Here is a 12,446-nt window from a genome sequence, read left to right as displayed (position 1 = left end):
ATGACCTCACTGGGATATGACACCTCATTGGAAGCAATGGAAACCTGGACCACCCATTCTCCACTCTCCCTTTCATTTCTCCATTCAGAAACACATCAGTGTCTTAATTTCTCCTGTAAAAGAATACAAGTTGAAATGCTTTCAAGTGAGAGTATATTTCAACATAAAAAATTGTGAATTGTTTACCCCAGGTTTTGTATTTCCAATATAGTTTGAGTATCTCACTTCTTGCTGTTTATAATCTGAAAATTTTGATCTTTCTGACTTCAGTTCCCATGACTAAACTGTGCACTGAGTTTCTTTAAGTTGGTGTCTATCACAGGAAGAGCATGTTTGGGAGTGCGATACGGTACGTTAACAGACTCCGATGGCAGAATCCATCTTTTCTTTCTGAATGTGCCTTGATTTGAAAAACAACTGTATTCATCTCTTTTTTAAACCCATAAGAAACACACTGTTGAATGCTGAAGTCGTGCTTCTATCTTCTGCCTGTGATTGTCGGTTAAATAGGCTCACTAATGCTTCTGTGAGGCTAAAGGACACACTTTATAGTCAAGCCATGTGCTGATTTCTCTCATACACGCAAACCACACACACAAAAATGCACACAGACATGTCCACATTTATCTTTTAAGCCTTCTCAGATTCTGCCAGGTTGCTGCTAGAGAATGTTTCATTTCAAACAGATGGAAGCTGGAGTGCTTTGCTTTGCATGAATAAGAGAATCTTTTTTCCTCCTAGGTAAAGTGCAATCAATCATCATCTGATTGTTGAATTTAGATTTGGTAGTGGGTTGCTGGAGGAATGAAGGAGTAAGGAGCGCTTAGAGAATTTAAAAGGAAAAGCATTTACCATCTATTTGTGGCATCTTTTTTTTATTATTATTATTCAATGCACTTACCTGGTTAAGAAACAGATTTGCTATCACATTTTCTAATGTGCTATAGTTAATTCTAGTTATAACATGAGAAATGTTAATGGGATTTGTTAGCACATCTTTGAATCTATAGCCTTTAGTAGGGTTAGTGATTAATGGATTGCAAACCTTTCGAAGCATATTTTTCATTAAGTACTCTATAGTTTAATGTAGTATGCCTTTAAATACATCTATACAAATGCTTTCCACACTCTCCAGAATCACTTAAATCAGTAAAAACCATCACAAACAGGCATGTAAGCAGAAAGCATAATTAATGTGTTTAGAGTGAAATGATCTAGAGATAAGAACTGTGAGTTTCACCATAGGTTTTACTTAATTCAGTGATTGGTTTTGACACAGATGAATTGCACATGACAAGAAATCCTGGGTAAATATCACTATGTTAAAATATTGCATCAAAATTGCACAATTATAATTCACACTTTTATTAATCTTCAACATCTTTTATGAAAGAAAAGCAACTTCTCTTAGACTTATTGATCTTTTTATCGCTCTTTATAAAATGGGAGGACTCCAGAAGGGGTAAACAAAACAAAACAAAAAAAAACCTAAGTCAAGGCATCATAGCTATTTGCCCTCTTCTGACATTTTAAAAAAGAGAAAAACAAACCTATCAAGGCACTCGAGTTGTTGAGTAAGAAAGTTTCTTGCAAATACAAACAGAATAGTTTAAAAGAAACCCCAAGCTGCCGCCTCTTCACCTTCAAATACACATGCCCTGCCCGTAGATACACACACACACACACATACACTCCAAACACCCATGGCCCGTGCCTCCCATATTAAATAATAAGTTGAGTTTTTCATGTTCAGAAGGAGAGAGACCCCTACACCAAAGGGCATTTCAGCAGCGTCCACTGGAAAGCAGAAAACAGGCATTTTGCAGCCAGGATGAGAGAGTGCCTTCCCTGGAATCCACAGCGAGACAGGTTTTCTGTCCCAGTGTCTTAACTTTAAACGATGCCCCAACGCCCCTCCCCACCTCACCTTAGATCCCTCATGCAAAAAAAGAAAAAGACCAAAACAACATGTCCTCACCCACCCCGTGGACTGCATTCAAATCTGCCTAAGAAAGGGAGAAAGAAAAACGGGAGAGAGTGAGCAAATAACGCTCCCATTATCGCTGAGGTTTTCACCCTGAAAGCAAGCGTTCGTTGTTCCTACCTGCTATGGGATCAGCCTCTTGCCCTGCTCCCTCTTTCTCTCTCTTTTTTTCCTTTTTTTCCTACAGCTACCCTTTCTCTCTAGCAAGAAAAAGCCACCTTCAAAGCTCTGTGTGTCGCGGTCCGGAGCCGCACTTACCTCGAGCCCCCTCTGGGCACAGGATCGCTCAAGACCGGGGGAAAAAGTCTGCGAGAGAGAATCGTGGAGAGCCGGGAGCTGGCGCGAGTCTCCGAGTCCCCGCGCGCAGCGAGCCAGCGGAGGGGCGTCCTCGCACTGCCTCGCACTCACTCGGGCTGAGCCATCATGGACTCTGCATGCCCCTTTGCTGAAGATTGCACACCCAAATTTGCTTCCCAATGCCCAAATCTGCAGCTATACAACAAAAGATTTCTCTTTATCAAGACAGTAGTAATACGTCCCAGGGCAAACCGGATGTGAAATAGGCGGTGACTTCATGCCAGAGAGATTTTATTTTAGAAAGGAAGGTGGTACCAGCCTCTCGATCTGGAGACCAATCCGCCCATTTTTTTTTAAATGCAGCGCAATTTAACTTGCACTTCTCTGGCCCTAATCCCCTTCTCCCTAGCTGCAGACTCAAATCCTTTTACAATCTGCTGCAAGCTCTCCCTTTTTTGGGGGGGTAGGGAGGGGTGGGGTGGGGGGGATGGGGAAGGAAAGGGTAGAAGAGGTTAGAGGCGTAGAGACTACACCAGGAATCTTTTCACACATGCAATTTATGAGCACCCTATTTTAGGGTGTGCCCATTAAAAACACAGTGATCGGTTTAACCATTCCACCTTCGATCAAATATTTAGCTACTGCATATATATGAAGGAACGCCAGCTATGGAACAGGGAGATGCAGGCTTATCCATGTGGAGAGAGCACTCTCGTGTCGCTGTTACCTCACACACACTCCCACAGGTATGTCTAAGTCTGTGTCTTGCAGAGTCACGAATGGTGAGGGGAGGTAGGGAAGAGTTCGGGCCTGTAGGGAATTGACCACCGGGGTTAGGGAGTCTATTCGCACTTTTGCAGGTTATCAGCGCTTTGATCCCACCTTCATCTGCAGCTTAAAGGACAAGAAGAACACGCTTGGGAACCGAGTTTTTGGTTTGGTTTTGTTTTAATCTTTGGAGGCAACTGTTTGTGTATGCTATGATGGAGAAGACACAGGAGTCTTTAAATCTGAATCAGGCTGGGTTCCTAGGAAGAGAATTTAACTTTAAATAAATTGCTCTAATCATTTCTAGGTTAGAGAGGCCTCTCTCCATTTCCTGAATCATTCTTACCTTGAACTCCATCATTCTCCGAATTAGGAAGATGAGAGGGAGAAAGCTGATGAAAATATTTTTACAAGTCAGGACAAAACCCTCTTTTACTTCTTTTCCCCCTCTGCTCTCTTCTGTATTACTCTCTCTCTTGGCCCTCCACCCACGGATAATTATACACTTGGGAGTGGTGGGTGTGTTTTAACATCAGTTAAACGAAATTCCCAAGGAATTAGGGATGACTGTGGTTCCCTTCTCTGATTTTGTGAATGGGTGTTTGTAGCAGAGAGGCAATGGGTACTGTATTCCGGGGAGCGCTTTACTGATACCACGGGGAGCTGTCCCTTCAGCACCATCGCCCAGACTCTGCAGGAGGTGCAGAAAAGATGAGGTTCTCCACCTATTACTTCTGGTAGACAAGATCAGAACTTTGGTGAACTCGCTGGCCATTTTTCTCAAGAGGGTTTCTAGCAGATCAGATGCTTTGGATAGGGGCGGAGCTTGGCCAGGCGGGGAAAAAAAAAAAAAAAAAACTAAATGGCCAGCTTATAGGTTTTTTTCATTCTTAAATGCTCCTTGACATGCTGCAATGCAACCAGTTTACATGAATAAAACTTAAGACAGGCGATTGAAATGGTAAGGGATATAAAATTGAAGACCACGTAAAGAATTGGGCTTGGTCACCTTCTGAGTTTTGAAGTCAAGCGTTACTGAGGAATTGTTTTAGAAATAAACTTTTAGAAAGGAGAGTTGAAGATCGTCTCACCCATACTTTTTTTTTTTTTCTGGGCAATAGTTACCTACTCTCATCAGACACAACAAATGTCAATATACTCTTAGATATTCATCGAAGTAACAGCACAACTTCCCTCTGTAATATTGTGACCCACATTTTATTTATTTATGAATTACCATTAATTCAAGTATTGAGAATAAAATTGTCTTTAGTAAGGTTTTGAAAGCCTGGGTTAAAAATTTCAAATCATATTTTCTTACCGATTTGTAACTAATGCAATTCTATCTTTTTTTTTTTTTTTTTCCAAACAAAGACCAATAGATATAAAAATGTGATATTTTAGTCTTTTCTTCACCTGGATAAATTGTCACTGCTCCTTTTACCTTCGTCTATAAATTGAGAATGTCTTTGTATCTTATGTCTAATAACACATGACCAAATCACTCTGCTGGTTATGTTTTTGCACACACAGTCATCTAAACTGTATCATTTGAACAGTGGTGTCTGAGAACAATGTTAATCATATTCTGCTTCAGGCTAAAAGTGTTATGTGGCTATAAGGCAGGATATAATTGCACAACACTTCCATACATTTAAAATGAATAAATATTTAGAAACAAAATCGTTTTGTGTTGAAACTTTAGTGAATATAGGAAAGTACCCATACTTATTACTCTGTCTTTAAAACAACTCACAAATTTAGATTTTACCTGATGATTCTCTGTTGGTATCATTGTGCATAGCATACATGTATTTTAGTTGCTTTGGGACATTTCTGTTGTCAATAAATAAAGTGTGAGTGTATAAAATATTGGTAATTAGTCTAATCCAAAAACAATAACTGCAACTCTAAATTATGAGTGTGTTTATTATTTCTCACTTGAGGTGTTATTAGTATATGTTTATAACACTGGGGAATAAAATACGAGAAATTAATGACAAGGAAATAACTTTGTTTTATATTGCCTTGTTACATGGAATCTTTAGATAATTCATGACATTCTCAATGTTTCCCTTTGCCCAAAGTAACAAATCACTTCATAGTGGGTGTGCACTTGATCGAAGTAAGCTCTTTAAATAATGATAGCTATGAAATAACCTTAACCATATTCATAAAGTTTATTGGGTGCCAAAATAATTTGCATAAGTAATTACATTTAAGTCTCAGAACAAGTCTTTGTGAGGTATAGTCTTAATATCCCGGTTTTACAAATCCAAACATACGCTATGTACTAGGGAGATCAAGAGACTTGCCAAAGGTCACACAACTACTGAATGTCAGTACTGAATTCCAACCCAGATCTTCTGACTTCAAGGCTTATTCCCTTAACCACACCTCTATGTTAGTTTATTTCCTTCTGTGAGGTTGTGAGCTCATGTTTAAATCAGTTGTATTGATATTATATCCATGATTGATCATTTTTATATCAGTCACATAAAACCTATCTATGAATATATTTTATCATTGTTCACAACAAGATAGTTCCTTTGATGACAAAGTGACTCAAACTGCAACACAGTGTCAAGATCACTCCTGTATCTCCAAATTTCTGTTATTTTCCTTCTGTCTCATGAGGCCAGTAGCCAAGACCCTCCTAACACTAGTTCTGGGCAGAAGGTATTTGAGGTCAAACCGAGGACCAGGTTTCCTCGGGAGGCTTAATAGCGTTATCTCCAGTGTTGCAGTCTGGTACATTTTGCTTTTTCTGTCAATTTTAAATGGCAGGAAGCCTTGACCTAATTGAAGAAGTAGTACTGATTCTATTCAACAGAAAAAAAAAAAAGTTTTAACTTTCTCCAACTAAATGTAAACCAAATGAGAAAAAAAAATGGCAAGAGTGTTCTCATTTATTCAGTGTGGCTTTCATCATTTACAAAGTAATTTGGGGTAAGGGAGGAGAAGAGCCAAGTAAAAATGATAAATATCAAATAACCTTCAGCTGAGGGCTAGAATAAAGCAGTCTTTTTAAATGTATTTGTATTTCTCTGATATATATATGTATATATACTGAAAGTGTGTTTTAACGTTAACATATTGTGAAACATGGTTACCAATCTATAAAACAAATGTGTAAGCTGAAGTTAAACATGATTCCATCTAAATGTATATATATATATATACACAGATGAATATTTTAAAAAATGAATATTTACATAGAATATTTTCATTACACTCAATAAACTAGCCTCATTTTTCTAATATCCATGAATATAATGCAGACCGTCTTTTTTAATGATTTATACCATTTATCTAGAGAGATACCCCTTCTTTTGTAGCTCATATTGAAATAATAGTTTAGATGGGAAAAATAAAAGAAATATCATTTAATTAATGGAATTTTTTTTGCACTTTATTATAGACACTTTTGTCATCTAGCAGTTTATTGTAGACACTTTTGTCATCTAGCATACTCAGACAAATTTCTTTCTCCAGGCTGAAAAGCTAATTTGGCATCTCAGCACCCTGAAACACATTGTAAGTATGGTCAAAGCAAAACCGAAACCAAAATTTTCTCATATTTGGATCATGGATGTTTGACTGTCTACAATGACTTAGCGGTTTTTTGCCCCAGCGACTTTGACATATTACAAAGATTATGTAATCTTTCTCGTAATCTTTGCAGAAACAGAATTCTTAGCATAACACAGCGAATGATCATACATAGGTAAATATACCTGAAGCCCCTGAAACTTACTAGCATTCTCCCGATGAGTGTGTCACTAAACTTTTCTGAACCTCATGTTGTGAAGTGTTAAAAAGAGGTAATAAGCCCCATAAAGTGGTTGTGGTATTATGTAGGAAAACACATGTAAGTAGTATAGCCCTCTTCATTACATCTAATGGGTATAGGATAAAATGTCTCTTTTATCTAAACACAAACTTATTCTTTTTCCGGTTTTTTAGTGTACTTTTAAGACATGTTCACATACCTCATAATACTGATGGTATAGTCCACCTTTTATATAAGATATTACTAAAACATAAAATTTTCAGTTATCCGACAAGGTACTGCAACAAGCTAGCTCCACACCACCTTAATCCCGGGCCCATGTTCTTATTTCTACGGTATTCTGAGAAAAATATTGACTAACCTTATATCTGCCTTAGGCACAGCATCTTTTACACACATCCCAAGCCAGGAAGATCTGAAGAGCATATGATCCAATATAAAGGCAACCCAGTGGATGCGCCACGTACAGCTACTGCTGTCAGCCATTGACTCTGATGAAGGTAAGTGATAAAACGCTATTTTGCCATAAGACTTAAGAAGAGCCCAACAGAAAAAATTTATAGATGTGGTGAACAGACTATAATATTAACTTGTCATGTAAGTAGGGCACTATCCAACTTTCCTCAGTTTCAGTTCATTAGCAACTCACGTTTAACCTAGATTCACCCATTTTCCTTCCTAAGTCTTTTATTTTCACAGGTATCAAATGCATTAACCAGGTAGGAAAAATACAGATTAATTCGGGGGGGGGGGAGGGAAGCTTACAAATGAAAACAATTATTTATTTTCAAAATTGAAATAAAAAATCAATTATTTTCAAAACTTTGGATGAAGGTTTTTGGACTCTGGATTCCGTTGTTAACTTGGCGAAAGCAATTTAAATCAGGACGGAATTAAAAAATAAATAAACATGGTTTCTTAAAATGTTATCACATTTCTAGATTAGGTATTTAAAGGATGTTATACATTGATTGAGGAAATAAACATTTTATAATTTATGTCAAAACTAAGGCATTTAGGGTGAGTACGTGAGGATGGCGTAGGACCAGGCAGTGTTTCATTCTTTTATACATAGGGTTGTTATGAGTCTGAACAAACTCTGCAGCCCCTAACAACAACAACAACACGTGTTTCCTCTGGTAAATTTAAAGTGTGTGGTGTGTGTATGTGTGTGTATATGTGTGTATACACATAGCCTGTGCATAAACTCTTTTAAACCCCAAGCATGCATATTCATTCCATTTTTTTCTTTGTTAAGGTGAACTAATGAATAGATATTTGATCAGTGATATTTATTGTCTAGTGTGCAGAAAGAAAATAATCTGATTCGAGAAATCAAATTAGAGAGATTAACCAAAAAAAAAAACAAACTCATTGCTATCAAGTCCTAGAGACCCTACAGGGCAAAGTAAAACTGCTCCATAGGGTTTCCAGGAAGTGGCCAGTGGATCTGAACTACCTGCCTTTGGTTAGCAGCTGAGCTCTTAACTAGGGCTTCTTAGAGAGATTACTTATCACACATAATAAAATATAGGCTTATTGGTACCAAGGCTCTGCATTTAGTCTATGCAGGATCTTCTGACATGATTAGAATATGCCTAGTTTAGAATATCTCAATATTTTAATGTGACCTCATTATACTGTTGGACAGCTGCATTTACATATTTTTGAAACCATCAAACATGAAAAAGGACATAAACATTAAAGCAAGTTTTAAAAAATCATTTTTCATGTCCAGAATGGCCATAGGATTTGTGGAAAGGATATGAAATGTAGGGATTTACTAGAACAAAGATCAAGAATTAAGACACTAATGCACCATCTGTCCAATAGCTCCCAATTCTTCATGTTTATAATAATTCGTGATTAAAAAAAAAAGTTTGTGGATGTGGCTGCATTTTTATTATTATTGTTCATAAATATATTGAAATGTAATTAGTGCCCTTTAGTAAATGTAAGGAAAAATGTAATTAGATTGCTTTTACTATAATTTACAATGATGCATAAAAAAATCTCTCAACTCATTTTTGATTTTGCTTATAATAGTCACCAATATTTTTCTTTATGGAAAATTTCTCAACCTCAATTTTAACGTATTTATCAGCTTGGGAGGGACTCCAGAGAATTTTCAAGAGGGATGATTATCCCTTTTGAGTATTTATTTGTAGCAATGTTAAACCCATGCAAGTCTCAGGAATGTAGACTGTTCCCCTTATGAGGATGTGGGATTTGGCCCGGAAACCATTGCTCTGGACAAGTAAAAAAGACACATCAGAAATCATATAGATCAAATCCAATGTAACAAAATAATCAAGATGATAAATAAAGATACATTTACTTGTGCTATAAGTCAATCACTTACAAAGATGACAGCACATAATTACCTTTGAATCATATTCAGTGTTAGAATCTTGACATTGACTATTCTTAAATTTCATCCAAAGGAAAGAGAGAATGAACTCCAAATTTGCATATTATTGCTGTTGTTAGGTGCCTTTGAGTCAGTCCCACAGTGGCCCTATGTACAACACGGTGGAACACTGCCCAATCCTGCTCCATCCTCACCATCATTGCTATGTTTGAGCCCATTGTTGCAGCCACTGTGTCAATCCACCTCATTGAGGGTCTTCCTATTTTTTTGCTGACTCTCTACCAAACAGGATGTCTTTTTCCAGACACTGGTCCCTCGTGCTGACATGTCCAAAGTAAATGAGACGAATCCTAGTCAAACTTGCTTCTGAGGAGTACTTGGCTGTACTTCTTCCAGGATAGATTTGTTCACTCTTCTGGCAGTCCATGGTATATTCAATGTTTTTCACCAACACCATAATTCAAAGACATCACTTCTTCATTCTTCCTTATTCATTGTCCAGCTTTCCCTTACACACGAGGCAATTGAAAATACCATGGCTTTCGTCAGGCACAATTTAATTCTCAAAGTAACATCTTTGCATTTTAACCAGGATTTCGAATCAGTTTGCTCTGGTTCTAAACCCTGCTGAGAATTTGCATTTCCACCCTAGATACACTGAATCAGAATCTACATTTTAACAAGACTCCCATGTGATTCTTTGTATAATGAATTTTGAGAACCACTGTTCTACTAATAGTTCTCCGAATTGGTCCTAACCTGCGGCATTAGCATCTCCCAGGAACTTTTCAGAAACAAAAATTTTCAGGAGGGGTTCAAAACTGACTAAACTGTTCAAATCCCTATTTTTAACACTTTAAAAAGATCTTCTGTGGCAGGTTTTCCCAATACAATACATCATTTGAATTCTTGACTGCTGCTTCTCTGTGTGTTGATTGTGGACCCAAGGAAAATGTAACCTTCGACAACTTCAATATTTTCTCTTTTTATCACGATGTTGCTTACTGGGCCAGTTGTAAGAATTTTTGCTTTCTATGTGGTGAGAAATAATCCATACTGAAGGCTGTGGTCTTTGATCTTCATTAGTAAGTGCTTCAAGTCCTCTTCACTTTCAGCAAGCAAGGTTTTGTCATCTGCATAACACAGGTTGTTAATGAGTCTTCCTCCAATTCTGATGCCACGTTCTTCTTCATATAGTTCAGCTTCTCAGGTTACTTGCACAGCATACAGATTGAATAAGTATGTTGAAAGGATACAATGCTGACACATACTTTTTCTGATTTTAAACCATACAGGATCCTCTTGCTGTTTGAACGGCTGCCTTATGGTCTATGTGCGGGTTCTGCATGAGCATTACAATTAAGTGCTATGCTTGGCAATGCTATCTATAATTTGTTATGATCCACACAGTCGAATGCCTTTGAATGGTCAATAAAACACAGGTAAACATCTTTCTAGTATTCTCTGCCTTCAGCCAAGATCCAGCTGACATCAGCAGTGATATCCCTCATTCCACATCCTCTTTTGAATCCAGCTGGAATTTCTGTGGATATAGTGCTACAACCATTTTTGAATTACATACCCTTCTTCACAAAGGAGATTAACACTTATTGAGTAACTATAAAGTACCAGACACTGTATTAGTTTCTTTTCTCCTACATTACATTTTCAAAGATATACTAAGATAATGCTGTTTACACATAGAGAAACTAAGGTTTAGAAAGATCAATGGGCCTGTACAGAGACAAAATCAAAACCAAATCAATCGCTGCTGAGTTAATTTCAACTCATAGTGACTTCATGTATTGCAGAGCAGTACGGCACTCCATATGGCCTTCAAGGCTTTTTGAAAGTAGATTGCGAAGCCGTTTTTCCAAGGCACGGCTGGGTGGGCTCTAAATGCCAACCTTTCAGTTAGTAACCAAGTGCTTATCTGTTTGCACCACCCAGGAATTCCTTGTACAAGGACACGTGACTTAAAATTAAAAGCTCAAATTTGAATCCATGAAAATACTTCTGATCACGGCAATAATTGCAACAATGAAATGTATTTATTATGAATTTTTTTAAAGTTTATTTTAAGGAAGCAGTAAAACCGTAATATTAAGAAAGTGGAATTTGGAGTCAGCCATTTTATTTCTTTCTCTGTCAATTACTATTTGACCACTTAACTTTCCTGAACTTCAGTTTCTTTATCTGTAGAAGGAATTAACAGTTTCATTTAACATGGAATATTTATGAGACAATACACACAAAGAAAAACCAAAACAAACCAAATGCTGTTGAGCTAATGCTCACTTATGGTGCCCAACCCGATGTATGTTAGAGTAGAACTTCGCTTCATAGCGTCTTCAGTGACGGTGGTCTTTCAGAGGGAGATCACCAGGCCTTTCTTCTGAGGAGTATCTGTATGGGCTCAAATGGCCAACCTTTTCATTAGTAGCTGCAAAATGCTAATGGTTTGAGTCACCCAGGGACTTCTTAATACGTGCAAAAAAAAAAAAAAAAAAAAAAAACCTATTGCCGTTGAGTTGATTCTGACTCACAGCAACCTTATATATAGTGCACAGTAGAACTGCCCCACAGGGTTTCCAAGGAGCACCTGATGGATTCAAACTGCTGACCTTTTGGTTAGCAGTCAAACTCTTAACCACTACACCACCAGGGTTTCGAAATACGTGCAAAGCGGTTAGTAAATTTTTACATGTAAAAAAAATAGTACATTCGAAGTGGTTAGTAAATTAAAAAATTTACAATGGGCAGCTAAGGTTATTATTAACACAATCTTTATAATGTAACAATCTGTGATGTCATGTAATTTTTCTTAGTACATTCCTTAGTTTTTAAAATATTGAAAATAAAACTATCTTAGGTGCCTGGCTACCTATTCAATGGAGGCTTTTCAGTTGAACCAATTCACTCAGCAAAAAAATTGGCATTTGTTTTTGTTTGTTTGTGTGTGTGTATGTGTTTTGTTTTTGTTTTCATCATAGAATTGCTGCCTGAAGCAGGGAAGTATTGGTCTTGGCAAGAAAAGTTAATTCATTATTTCAGAGAAATTCGACTCAGGAGGTGGTAGGACATAAGTCATAAAATACTTAAGGCTGAAGCTACTGTATGACTTAACCATAAGGTGAGGAATTCTCTTTGCATCAGCTTTGCTTAACTATTTTACCCACGGCGTAGGTTTAGAGAAATCGTGGAATGGTTTACTATTGAAATCAGAGAAAATG

The 12,446-nt window shown here is 37.2% G+C and overlaps 1 protein-coding gene across 1 annotated transcript in view; it reads right to left on the bottom strand.

The window, feature by feature from the left end:
• The window catches only part of GABRA1 (gamma-aminobutyric acid type A receptor subunit alpha1), a 58,608-nt gene extending 56,026 nt beyond the window's left edge, over positions 1–2,582 (bottom strand). The window contains exon 1 of the mRNA XM_049858820.1: positions 2,243–2,582. The gene's annotated coding sequence lies outside the window, so the exon portion shown is untranslated. The remainder of the gene's footprint in view (positions 1–2,242) is intronic.
• Between the last annotated feature and the right edge of the window lie 9,864 nt (positions 2,583–12,446).

The sequence above is a fragment of the Elephas maximus genome, chromosome 2 (genome assembly GCF_024166365.1).
Source record: "Elephas maximus indicus isolate mEleMax1 chromosome 2, mEleMax1 primary haplotype, whole genome shotgun sequence".
Lineage (NCBI taxonomy): Eukaryota > Metazoa > Chordata > Mammalia > Proboscidea > Elephantidae > Elephas > Elephas maximus.
Note: the sequence above shows the minus strand (reverse complement) of the source record. Positions and strands in the feature narration are given on the sequence as shown.